Below are 12,682 nucleotides of genomic sequence, written 5' to 3'. Positions count from 1 at the left end.
AGCTACACGTTCACCGCCTTATCTTATCATACATCATGAGGGACGCTTCCTGCTCTCCGCTGCTCTCAGCGCGGTGATGCAATACTACCAGCCCGCCCGCTCGGCCACCCACGTATCTTGCACGTAGAAGTGTTATCTACTTCCCGCAACGACACAGCATTTTCTCCTACCCCTTCCGGCCGACCTTGGGCCGTGGCCGGCCGGTGGCATGAAACATGGCTCATTTTGCGTCGTTTCTATTTACGTCGCGGTTTTCAGGAACATAACCCCCAAGTAAACCGAGGACTTACTGTACTGATGTCAACCGGGCCTGTGCCCCAGAAGCCTGGTCAGCCTCCGCCACCTTTCCCCTCACCCCCCGTCCCACTTCCCGTACTGGCAGCCGCTCCGTCTCGAGTACGTAGTCGTGTGGTTGTGTTTGAATAGAGTGCCATGAACTACCTCAAGAGGGCGCTGTAGCGGCAGTGCGACATCCCCCTAAATTTGTAATAATAATATTGTATATCTTTTCATTTTGTTTATAATATAAGTTTTAGTAAGAAAGTTAAAGATGTTGCCGGGCAGACCCGAACACGTACAAAGTTGAAATGTATATATATTTTAATTAATTAATAACTCTTGGTTAAATAGTAATAGAGCCGTGGGAGAACGTGTATTAATTTTAGGAGTGTTTTTGTATTTCTTTATATAAGATTTCAAGGCACTTAATCGGAAAGGCGTAACGATAAACTGGCAAGGCGGGAAGGCGCCATGTTGCTTCGAGGGCGCCCGGCGCTGTTTCAGTTTCACGCCGCCAATGACCGAGGTAAGAAGCTGCCTTCCGCACCCGGGGACTTCACTCTTTGTTTACTGATTATTAATTCAGTTTCTGGTTAATTCTTTCAAATTGCTTTCACGTATCCCCGGGGCCTGCCTCGGTCGGGGGACTGTTTAACATAATCATTTTTCAACTCTTAACTAGTCTTTTCACGTCTAAGTAATCACTTGTGCTGGCCAAGTGCGTGGGCCTTATCCCTGCGTTCCGATTAGGTGCCTGGGATCTTGGAGACGCACCTCGTGAGACCGTGTACGGGAGTACGTGCCAGTATTAAACGTATTAATTCTAATTGTCTCCTTGTAATTTTTTGCACCGACGTGGCGACCTATACCTTGTGAGCAGGTGTGTGGGATGCCTGGAGAGCCCACTATTATGTATTATACCATAAGAGTGCCCGACGCTGAGAGCGGGTCAGGTCTGAGTGTACTACGGGAGCTAACCGAGGGTCCAGTCTTGCCTCACACGGGCGACGTCACGCCCTGAGATGGATGATGGCCGGGTCCAAGTGCCCTTCCATGTGGTGGCACCCATTACCAAACAACACCGTAGCGACCCTCTCGAAACCCGAACCCCGACAGTACCTAAGAGATCTGCTACACAGTGAAATATTATCAGCAATTATAATGTAACTCATAAAACCCACATTTTTTATTTTTAGTAATGAACTAAACTTAAAATAAAAGTAAAACAGTGTAAAAGTATCTGAAAATTAGTACAGTAAAACTCGCTTAAGACGTTCCTGCAAAATATGTTTTCCCGTTTATAACATTTAAATAATTATTCCCTTGATCACTTCCATATATCTCTATGTTAATTTTGCCCATTCAAAATGTTCACATTTATAAATGCTTCCCGCATATAACGTTAATCATTTTAGGAATAAAATAATGTCATAAAGTTTATCTTTACACTCTTAAACTTTATTTATAATTAAAATTTTAGACAGCTGTTTCAAAAAAATAACAAACATAACCACCAAAACCTTTAGGTACCGCATGCAGCACGCTGTTACAATATATTTTTCGACCAATCAACTGCTTGCATTCATATCCTTTGTGAGGCTGTACCCTCTGTACAGCATTTCCCTCGTTCAAGGCATAACGTCGACGAATACACAACAAAAACTAACCCCTAGCCATTCGTTGACCTGATTGCTTGACATGTGATGTAACTGTTACAGCAATAGGAGTAGCTAATTCAGTTTAATTGTTTGTTGAGAACTGTGGTAAAATTTTTATATGGTGGACGTAATGAATATAATTTTTTCGTTTTTGGTAGGACTTATACCGTATTTACCTGTAAATTTTGCTCAATTTTTCGTAAAAACGTGTGTTAAAAAATTATTATATGAAGTTTATTCAAAACTTGACAACGCCGCATGGCAATGCTGCATAATGCACAGGTTTCTTCAAGCTGCAAGATTGGTTAACCTGCTACTGCTTAAAGGAACGACGGACCTCTTGCATGTTGATTGTTCCTAATGATTTTGTTTATCTGTAAGACGATGTAATGATTGCCGAAGGTTTACGGTAGCTATCATCTAGGCATATTTTGGGGGGGAGAGGGGCGGGGGGGGGGGGGGGGGGGGGGGGAAACATGAAATGTTTTAAATAAGCTCAGGATACGAAAACTTGTACCTTGGGTAGAAAAAACATCGCGGAAAATCATCGGTTTTGACTTTTGAGAGATTGTGTTTTTGCAATAAAACGTTTGTTTAAAAGGTGATAATTCGTAGCATGTGGTTCCTGAGCAATTTTCAAAATATTTTGTTTATAATCTTTCTAACATGGCGTTTATTTAGGTCATCCGTGACCGAGGTGTTTATGGCGCTTACTCATGTGTAAACAAAACAGTTGCGATGGGTAGCAATTACATTGATGATTTTTTTTTCTGGCCCGTCACGGTAAACAAATTATTCAGAGTTAATCCGTAAATAAAATATTTATTATCCTGTATATTTAGAAACATGTATTTACAACAAAGAATTCCCCTGAAAATTTTATAAATTAAAGAATGCTGGAAAACATAATGACAGAGGTTATCACAAGTACCATGAATGCTAACTGCTCTGAAGTTAGCTCTATCTTATGGATTTATTTACCGCTCAGTGCGTCATTGTACAGAGAGCTTGGGACAACAGCCTACACAATTCCACGCAACTATGGCAAATTATGTAGCGGTTTTTTTTTTACATCAAAATGTGCAATGATGCCGATAGAATTAAGGACTTTCCTACAGGTATCTACTAGCATTAAAAAATAAAATTCAAGAGTCAAACACATACAGGTAACATCATGCTCGGAGAACCTCCAATGTGTTGGTTTTAAAGATATCTGTCACAAACATTAATTATTCCCCACACACTTTGGCCACTGGTAATGATAGAGCTAATACGTAAGGGTCTTCCTACAGGTAAGAGGCTGTGGAAAAAGTACAGACCAGTGAAATGAAATTTTTGCGATAGGAAAATCAAAAACTGGAATATTCCAGAAATGAACAACCACATACATGTTAACGATCTGGCTACCTAGCTCCCAAAAGAAGCAAAAAGTTATTTGTCCTGAAATCACTGGCACACAAACAAAACTATATACAGTCAAACCTCATTAATACGAATCCGCTTAGTACGAAATTCCCGTTTATGCTAAGTACTTTCACAGTCCCAGAAAATAAAAGTATGCTTTCCTATGTTATTCAGTACTTTTAATAAAAAATACGGTTAATATGAATTACGAAGTTGTTTTGATCCCTCAAGTAGCTGTTAACGTGTATAAGTAAACGGTTAATACGAATTTCACCGCCGAAGTCTAAAGTAAATCACGTCTTCATAACTGTCATGTAAACAAACGTTTCTCCAAAGATAGATGTATGTATCCTACAGCGCAAAACGGTCAAAAAACAAGATGAAAAGTTCAACTCTAGTGGCGATGTTAGTAACAAAACTAGAAAAGATGCCATGTTGTAAACGGAAAACGAAAAGAAAGTACTCTATAGTACCAGGGTTGCAGTTTTTAACGGATTTTATCCGTTTTCACGGATATTTTGGAGTTACGCCGGATTAACGGATAAGACTTCGAATCACGGATATTTTAATTGACGAACGCACAAACATAGATACAGTAAAACACCGTTTTAACAAACTTCATTAGAGCGAACAATTCATTACTACGAACTATGCCTTTGGTCCCGTCAGACGTCCATATAACATAACGTAAAAAAATTTCACTAGTACGAATTTTCTGGTTCAAATTTTTTAAATATTCTATAAATATTCATTTGAACGAACACTTTTCTGCCCGGCACGGTAAACGACAAACGGATAAAATCGTCGCCATTCACCCACAAACTGCCATCTTATTTATTTTGATACGCGCCATAGATGACTGCAATGGACTAGTGTTGAAATTAATGCACAAAACTAGTGTAGCGACTAAAGCGCTGCATTGTGGTGTTCGCTGACATTACTCTTTGTTCTATGCTCGCACGACGTGTTTAACCGATGCGAAGTGCTACATCATAAAGTATTGCTACACACACATCTCTGGTCGTTTTCTTGTTTATTGTTTGAGAAACGTGCGGTAGCCCACAACTCACATAGTTTCGGTTCCCTAGCACGTTCGTGCAACTTCGGATTTCTCTCAAAAATTGAAATTATAAAAATCGAAGGGTTGTGTTAGGTTAGTCACAACATGCTTGATCTTCTGATTTAGTGGCTGAAGTGGCGTTAATACCAAAACGCAAAACTTCGGAAATCTTCGCAAATTCTTGCAGGGAACCGAAACTACGTGAGTTGTAGGCTTCCCAGAAACGTGGCTATACTACATGTATAACTTATTTTTACATGTGTAGGGTGCATTTGTTTTTATAGTTTAAAAAACCGTACTACTGAACATGTCTTCTAGGAAACGACTTGAAATGTTAAAAGCAGTAGATAAAGAAAATAAAAAGACTGATATGGCTAAAAAGTTAGGTATCTCCAAATCAACATTATCCACAATTCTCACCCAGCGATCCAGTTTGGAAGACAATAAAATGTAAAAAAAAAATTCCTAACTTTTAAATTTTATATTTTTGATTTATTACAGCATTTTTGCAAACAGCTTGTCTTGATTCCAAAGGTAGGCTTACTGCTTTGGCAAACAACTTACCTACGTATTTCTGTATTGTACATATACATACTAGTATGTATGTATGTATGTAGTATGTATCTTGATCCCAAAGTATAGTTGTTAAAGTAATTGATGCTTGTACCACTCATATTGGTATTAGATTTTCTACTTTGTTTTTTAACAAGATCGAGTTATGTTCAAAACCCCAAAACAGGCAATCATTGTGATTTCGGTATAAAGAACTTCATTATAACAAACTGCCATAATTTTGGTCCCCTCGTGTTCTTTATAATGAAGCTCTACTGTATTTACTTATTGCTCCCACTCCACTTCATAGATAACATGTCATCAAGAGACACTTCACTTTGCTATGTTGTTTCAGTTTTTCTAAGATGATAACAATTCACGCTCCACCTTATATTTCTGGAAGCATTTTTTTATTTCACGGGTGAAAGTATACCGTGCATCGTAATATCTATGAAAGTTGTTTTAGACACCGTGTTCTGTTTCTCTCTTCTGCGCGATGGTGCGTTCGTGCGTGTAACGGAACACGGCCAGTAATATTTGTGCGAAGTGATATCTGTGACGGTGTTTTTACAGTCTGTGTTGTTATGGGAAGCCTACAAATCACGTAGTTTCGGTTCCCTACCACGTTCGTGCAACTTCTGATTTCTCTCAAAAATTGAAATTAAAAAAAATCGAAGAGTTAGGTTAGGTTACGTCAGTCACAACATGCTTGTTTTCATTGGAAACTTCTGATTTAGCGGCTGAAGTGGCGTTAATACCAAAACGCAAAACTTCGGAAATCTTCGGAAAATCTTGCAGGGAACCGAAACTACGTTGAGTTGTAGGCTCCCCATGTTTTGTTATACCATGCAATCACAATTTCTATGATGGATTGACTTGACGGAGTGTTTACAGTTTGTTGTTATTTTTAAAGTAATTGTTACGTACAAAAAGTTCGACTTGCATCTTTGTGGAGATTGTAATTGAAAGAAATGGAAAGAAAACGCAAGGCATCTCCAGATCGAACGCTGTATAAAAAACAATATAAACTTGAGTGGGAAATAGAATTAAAGTGGCTGAAACCCGGTAAAACGGACTTTACTGCAGTGTGTTCATTGTGTCGGTCGGACTTCAACATTCAAAAGGATGGTCTGAAAGATCTTAGGCGTCACGAAAGCACACAGATACACCAGAGAAATCAGAGGGCAGCTGAACAAAGTACTTCTCTCACATCTTTCATCAGCAAACCAGACAACAAAATTGTAGATGCAGAGCTCATGTGGGCGAATTTTATTTGTGTCTGTGTGTATATTTGTAAAGTGATTTTTGTGAGAACCTCATACTGGTACTTAACTCTTTACATGTAAACTTATGAGTTCTTTTTATCTACATTCATTATTATTATTTTTAAGTAGGTTTATGCAACTGGAATGAGGGAAAAGCTGATTTTTGAAGAAACATGCTTATAATACTTTGTTTTCTCCTGTATCTTAGCTGCAAAAAAAAATTTGGCGCGAATGAAAAACCTGTTAACAAAAATTTTCTTCTTGCAGGATTTGACAGGATTTTTTATGGTCTAATACAGGATTTTATAACCTTTCTTGGTGGCATCCCTGCTCTATACCTTATTAATATTAGTCGTTTGAAATGTACATACGTAGAAGTTTAAACAATCTATGGAAAAAAGTTCTGATATTTTCCATTGTTTACGCACATGCGTCTTAACCTCAATTTTGAGTGTGAGTTGTTTTGTAATATGACTGCAAAACGTAAACGCAACGACCTTACATTGCAAGTTAAAGTTAAAATTATCGAAGAAGTAGACAATGGAGAGAGAACGAAAACTGAAATTGCGAGAGAATTTAACATCCCGCAATCGTCGTTGTCGACAATACTAGAAAATCGTGAAAAGATTGAATCGGCATTTGCGAGTTCGTGCAGATTATCAACAATGAAAAAGAAGTTGATGACAATGTAGCAACAAGTGCAGCACCAGTGGATGATGAGCTGATGTGTCTCGACAAGGCTCAGTCTTGTGCTGTGCAGGCAAGTGTTGGAGAAATTGAAGGTGAGGACAATGAAGATGATGAAGTGTGTTCATCCTTACCAAGTAGAAAGGATGCCAACATTGGAAAATGTTCTCTCAAATGTTGATGATGTTGGGACTGAAACACTTCTGGCCTTTGATAAGCTTTGTAATGTGGTAAACAATGCCAAAAGAAAAAAATAGTGCAAACCAGAATTGATGCCTTTTTTAAACCAAATGTTTGAATAGAAAATGTGTCATGAATGCAAGTTTATTGAAGTTTCTATTATGATTTATTCTGTGTGAGTATAGTTATTTTGTGGTAAAATAAATACTTTTACGGTCTAGCTAAATTTTTCCATTGAAGAAATTTCAAAGTTTCAGTGATTTTCCAACAAAAATACTGCTGTGTGACTAATAAACAAAGTGTAACAAGTCCATTTTTTTTAAAATTTAATGTCTGTTGCAATAATAACTTATACATTATTTATTAATGGTACATGGTTGTTGCCTGGGCCTTAAAAATAGTTATTTTACCAGGAATGAACTACACAACACTGGGCGATGTTCTGGCTTTTGTCGCACACATTATATGGAAGAGAGAGTGTTGGGAGGGGAGAGAGAGAGGGGGAGAGAGAGAGAGAGATTTTGACAGTTTCTTGTACGAAGGTTGTATTAGGGGAGGGAATGTTGGAATATTAAAGAGGAGAGACAAGATGGTGTGTGTCTCTAGACAGTCTCCAAATATTTACATATAAACTGATATACGTATAAACAGGGTGTGACTATAAACTGAAGTAAAGCATTAAACAGCAAAAGGCTGCTGAAAACTGAAGTCTTGTGATTTGCAAAATTAATGTATATTTTGGGACTTTTTGGGACTTTCATGGCTTGTCCTCCATTTTCAATACTTTTTTGTGACTTTTGTGAACTGTAGACCCCTGTCCTAAATACAGAGAAAAAAATTCTGAATTCATAACTGTACAAAAAATGCATTGAATCTTGCTATAAAGTTTAGATTTAAGAAAAAAGTCGCAGCTGAAATTTCAGTAGCACTGCAGTTTAAAATATGATTTTATGTCAAAACGGATATTCTCAAACCCTGTTGACAACACACTCAAATAATTGGGAGTGCTATGCATCTTAAAGCAAAGTCAATAAAAAATCCCACAAGTTCCAAAACTAAGGGGCTAATCTACCTGGACACACATACTGTGTGCACAGATTCACAAAAAAACACTGGATTTGAAAAACTGCTCAAGATATCAGATTGGTGTCTGTTTACAAAAAAAAAAATTTAAGAATAAGTTGAGGGCAGATGAGTGGTTCTGTTTTCATAATATGTTTTCAAACTGACTTTATAGAAGGGTGACATCGGGTAACACACCTGTTTTTAGAATAATTTTTAGGCATAAAACACCTGGTACCGATTCTTATAAGCACTCAAGGGACTTGAATTACCATATTCACTCGCGTAATGTCCGCCCTCGCATAATGACCGCACCAGTCGTCTACGGCGGGCAACACAACTTTGGCCACCCCTAAAGGACGCAGTACGAATGGAAAGTTGACGGCTCTGTAAACAAAGCCGTGACCTTGAGCTGTCCTTTCTCTCCTGTCCTGAAAGGGTGGGGAAATTCGTTGAACTGAACAAAGCACGGTAACGGTAAACACAGCTGACCAACACGCACGCTAGTTCAAGACATGAGTTTCGCGTCGAGTTTTGTAGTGTAGAGTACAGAATGGGTAAATATAAATCCTTCACTGCGCGGTTTAAATTAAGAGTTGTTCGTTATGCTGAAGAGCATGGGAACAGGGCTACTGAAAGGGAGTTTGAAGAGCACGAAAAAAGTGTTCGTCAGTGGCGGAAAATAAAAGAACAGTTGCAGTCAACAAATGCAACACGGCGTGCGTTTCGCGGAGGGAAGTTCCCAGAACTTGAAGTTAAAGTTTTAAACTATATACGTGAATTAAGAAGTAATGCCTGTGCTGTTTCGTATGAAATGGTTCAAGTAAAGGCGCGGGAAAAAAAATTAACATCACATTTGCTGACATGGATCAGTCCTGTTTTCTGTTGAGGTAAGACACGCAGCGCAGCGTAAAAGAAGCGTCAACTTTAATTAGTGTGTACCCTGTTTTACGTGTCAGGACAGAACAGAACCCCTCTTTGTTTGCATTTGGTTGGAATCCTTCCCTTGGCCATTCTCACGCTCTAAATGTTTCCTTCCCCTTCCTCCTTCTCTACGTCACGAAGGCCATCAGATTGCCGGGAAGGGGGGGGGCGGGGGGTGTGTGTGTACAGTGCGCAGCAGATGTGGAACTGGTGAGTCACTGCGCTGTTACCAGCTCGCTGGTTCCCTACGCGCCGCACGTAAGGATATGGTACGGCTAAAATATTGCAGCCGTGCCGTTAATAGCTGTTTTAATCCATCACATTAATAAAGCACACGTAACCACATTTATTTCAGTGTAGCGTGTAATTTTTTTTAATGTTCCGGCGGGTGCGAGACAGTTACCGGTGGCAATTACAGCAAAGTAAACATGGTCTAAGCCGGGTTGTTTGCAAGCTATCCTGCAGCAATATTCTTTTAAAATAGCTAGTGAAATCCAAATTGATTTTAGATACGTTTTGTGCCTTTTTAGTAATAATTAAGACACAAAATTTTGTATTTTTGTATTTTTCCTCGCATAATGTCCGCACCCCATTTTTTTTGCCAAAAATGTGGTCAAATTACTGCGGACATTACGCGAGTGATTACGGTACTCCTTTATCTTCATTTCTCCACCATATAATGTAATTGTTACCGCTCAAATCTCATAGTTGTACTATCCATGAGAAGTCTGTATGCCAGTTCACAGAGGCGATACCACACTAGAAACACAAATGAGCCTCACTAACAATAGAAATGCCCACTGGAAGAAGAATAAGTGATCAGAAAAATCAGTTAAAACTTAAATAGTAATAAGACAAGCTGTGTGTGATGAGATGGTTATGGCCACTGAGGCTATGGTTGAAGCTGCCAAGACTTGTTCAAAGCTTTTATATATTTATAATTTTTAATGCATATTTACAATTTATACAGTTACTATCATATACTCTCAATTAGGGGTGTAGCTAGGAGTCTATTGACCGGGACAGTTTAAAAAAACAAACTAATTCATAATTCTAGTAAATATGATTTTTTTAAATGTGGTAAAAATTAGTTTCATTATAGGTTAGGGTCCTTCGCAGTGCAAGAGGAGGTTATACCCATTATTATAAGGCCATGCTTTATCAGAAAACCTGATGAAAATGAAGAATTATCAGTTTTAAAATAAGTGATAATTTCTTATTTTTATCCTTTATATTTAAGTTGTCCAGTATTATTAATATAAATTATTTGTTTATGTTAGACTTTGTTTAAATAACCTATAAAGAAACTGATTCTTACCACAATAAAATATAAAATAAAATTGTATTTACTAGAATTATGGAGAAAAATCAGTGTCTTTTTTTTTTTGCTGCTGAATGTAGCTGATATATATATATATTTTAATTTTCAGTTAAAATTATTAAATTATGTATAATCTAGGGGGGAAAAAATTACCATGCATAGAAGTGGATGTATCCAGACATCCTTTCCCCTGGCCACACCCCTGTAATGGTAATACAGTAGAACCCCGATTATCCGCGACTCGATCATCCGATTCGCGGATTAACCACAATTTATGTCCATCAAGTCCAATTTTTTAGTTACATATAACCAATGACTCAATATGTATGTAAATGTTAAAATACTTTGCAAAATGTATGTTGGGCAAAGTACTTTTGACTCAAGTCATGTTTATATACAAAGAAAGTTAAAAAAAAATACTAGTCGATACATACGTATGTACATACTATTTTTGTGTTCCGTGTTACGTGAATAGATTATACACCGGTGCGCGATTCCATGTCCGCATGACCGGACTGTACACTCCCGCGCGCAGCACGGCGCCGTGCCACAGAGATTACCCGGCGCATGGAGACAGTCCATTCCATTAGTGTACGTTGTTGAAGCGTGAAGGTGGTGATAATTTTATGTATTGTAACAGTGATCTGCATTCCGACGGATTATACCGTAGTGTTGTGCGGAAGTGTTGAGCATAACATTTCATCATGTCATCAAATGAACAGAAAAGAAAGCGAGTGGTACTGTCAATGGACAGCAAAACAAAAATTATAGAAAGATTTCAGAGTGGAGAAACGATTGCAAAACTTGCGACTGAGTTTGATGTCGGTAACACAACAGTGCGCGACATCATAAAAAATCGCGAAAAAATCCTTCAGTTTGCTTCACAGGCTGACACTTCAAGTGGATTAAATAAACGAAAGACGATGAAAGAATCCACATTTAGCAGCTTGGACGCTTGTTTATTTGAATGGTTTCAACAGAAAAGGTCGGAGGGTGTACCACTAAGTGGCGTAATTTTATCACAGCAGGCTCAAATTAAAAAAAAACTAGGCCTGACAGAAGAATTCAGTGCATCGCGAGGTTGGTTGGCAAGATTTAAATATCGTCATGGAATAAGAGAATTGTCCTTGGAAGGTGAAAAACTTAGCGGCGATACCGAAGGGGCAAGCGCATTTAAAAAGGAGTTCCAGCGGATTATTGACAGACACAACTTAGTTTCAGACCAAGTGTCTAATGGAGACGAGACTGGTTTGAACTGGAAGTGCTTACCAAGTAAAACACTTGCAGCATCAGCAGAAAAGTCTGCGCCTGGCCACATTCGAGTAAAGAGAGAATCACAATCATATGTTGTGCTAATGCTAGTGGAGAAGATAAACTAAAATTAGTGTGTGTCGGGAAAGCAAAACAGCCACGATCATTTAAGGGCACGGAAATGAAATATTTTCCAGCTGATTACTACACAATAAATCTGCTTGGATGACTCGAGAAATTTTTAAACTGTGGTTCCATTCCAAATTCGTACCACATGTTTCTGAATTTTTGAAGTCAAGAGGTTTGCCGGTCAAAGCAGTGCTTTTCTTAGATAATGCACCATCTCATCCAAATGAAAACGAGTTGAAATCAGCAGATGGGAATATTTTTGTATCCTATTTGCCTCCAAATGTGACTGCGCTCATTCAGCCAATGGATCAAGGTGTTATTGTAACATTAAAGAGGCATTACCGACGAGAACTCTTAAACTTACTGCTGGAGGAAGATAGGGCAATGGTTCAGTTTTGGAAAAACATGAACTTAAAGGAAGCAATTTATCTTGTTGTTAAGGCGTGGGGAATGCTCTCGAAAGTAAACATAGTCAGATCTTGGAGGAAGTTGTATTGTGACATTGAAGGTTCAGCTGATAACTTCCATGGCTTTGAAAAAGAAGGCATTGAGACGGAAAACTTTGCTGAGTCGCTTCAATTGACTATAAAAAACAATGAGCAATTTGCTCATGTTGATGAAGAAAACATAGAGGAATGGCTACAAACTGACGTCTTGCTTCCTGGGTATGAAATTAAAAGTGATGACGACATTGTCAATTCGAACACATGCGCGGCCGCCGATGTCAGTTCAAGTGATGAGGGCGACGGGGAAGATTTGACTCCAGCAAAACGTGTGAATCTGCAAACTGCGTTACAGTCAACAGAAACACTTCTACAGTTTATGGAATAGGAAGAAGGTAGTGAGTTCTCAGATATTCTTACATTAAGAAAAGTAAGATTAAACATCAAACGAAAAATAAACAAGTCAC

At 38.4% G+C, this 12,682-nt stretch overlaps 1 protein-coding gene across 2 annotated transcripts in view; it reads right to left on the bottom strand.

Moving 5' to 3' along the window:
- LOC134546338 (multivesicular body subunit 12B) overlaps positions 1-12,682 on the bottom strand; it is a 51,381-nt gene that overhangs the window by 16,207 nt on the left and 22,492 nt on the right. The window lies entirely within an intron of this gene.

Source organism: Bacillus rossius, chromosome 1 (genome assembly GCF_032445375.1).
Source record: "Bacillus rossius redtenbacheri isolate Brsri chromosome 1, Brsri_v3, whole genome shotgun sequence".
Classification (NCBI taxonomy): domain Eukaryota; kingdom Metazoa; phylum Arthropoda; class Insecta; order Phasmatodea; family Bacillidae; genus Bacillus; species Bacillus rossius.
Note: the sequence above shows the minus strand (reverse complement) of the source record. Positions and strands in the feature narration are given on the sequence as shown.